Source organism: Carlito syrichta, unplaced genomic scaffold (genome assembly GCF_000164805.1).
Source record: "Carlito syrichta isolate Samal-C Ts95f unplaced genomic scaffold, Tarsius_syrichta-2.0.1 Scaffold246522, whole genome shotgun sequence".
Lineage (NCBI taxonomy): Eukaryota > Metazoa > Chordata > Mammalia > Primates > Tarsiidae > Carlito > Carlito syrichta.
Window position 1 is genome coordinate 1 of NW_007190618.1, and position 855 is coordinate 855.

The 855-nt window shown below is 47.4% G+C and overlaps 1 pseudogene across 1 annotated transcript; it reads left to right on the forward strand.

The window, feature by feature from the left end:
• The first annotated feature begins 6 nt into the window (after positions 1 to 6).
• LOC103253686 lies at positions 7 to 849 on the forward strand (annotated as a pseudogene). The gene has a single exon (XR_503897.1). The product of XR_503897.1 is annotated as a UPF0553 protein C9orf64 pseudogene (transcript).
• The last annotated feature ends 6 nt before the right edge of the window (positions 850 to 855 follow it).

The following is an 855-nucleotide window of genomic DNA, read 5'->3' on the forward strand; positions in this document are numbered from 1 at the left end:
CACGCTCAACTTCTCCTTTTGGTCGGAGCAGGCCGAGCACAAGTGCGTGGTGGGGTACGGAGGGAGAACGTACAGTGGCTTCTGGTCCCTGTGCGCCGCAGTCAACCGAGCCCTGGACGAAGGGATACCAGTAACCAGTGCCTCGTACTATGCGACAGTGACCCTGGAGCAGGTTCGGCATATACTTCGTTCTGACACAGACGTTTCCATGCCTTTGATAGAAGAGAGGCATCGGATTCTCAATGAAACTGGGAAAATCCTGCTGGAGAAGTTTGGAGGCTCTTTTCTTAATTGCGTTCGAAAAAGTGAAAATAGCGCACAGAAGTTACTGCAGCTGGTGGTTGAAAGTTTTCCTTCTTACAGAGATGTGACCCAGTTTGAGGGGAAAAGAGTTTCTTTTTACAAACGAGCCCAAATCCTTGTAGCAGATACGTGGAGTGTACTAGAAGGAAAAGGAGATGGCTGCTTTAAGGACATCTCCAGTATCACCATGTTTGCTGACTATAGACTACCTCAAGTTCTTGCTCACCTTGGAGCCCTGAAATACTCTGATCAGCTACTGAACAAGCTTCTCAAAGGAGAAATGCTCTCATATGGGGATAAGCAAGAGGTGGAAATCAGGGGGTGCTCACTTTGGTGTGTGGAGCTGATCCGGGATTGTCTTCTGGAGCTTGTTGAAAAACAGGGCGGAAAACCTAATGGAGAAATCAATTCCGTTCTTCTGGATTACTACCTATGGGACTATGCCCGCGACCATAGGGATGATATGAAAGGGATTCCATTTCATCGCACACGGTGCATATATTATTAACCCCATATGTACTCTGATCCAAAGAGTACCCCTGCATTTTAGAT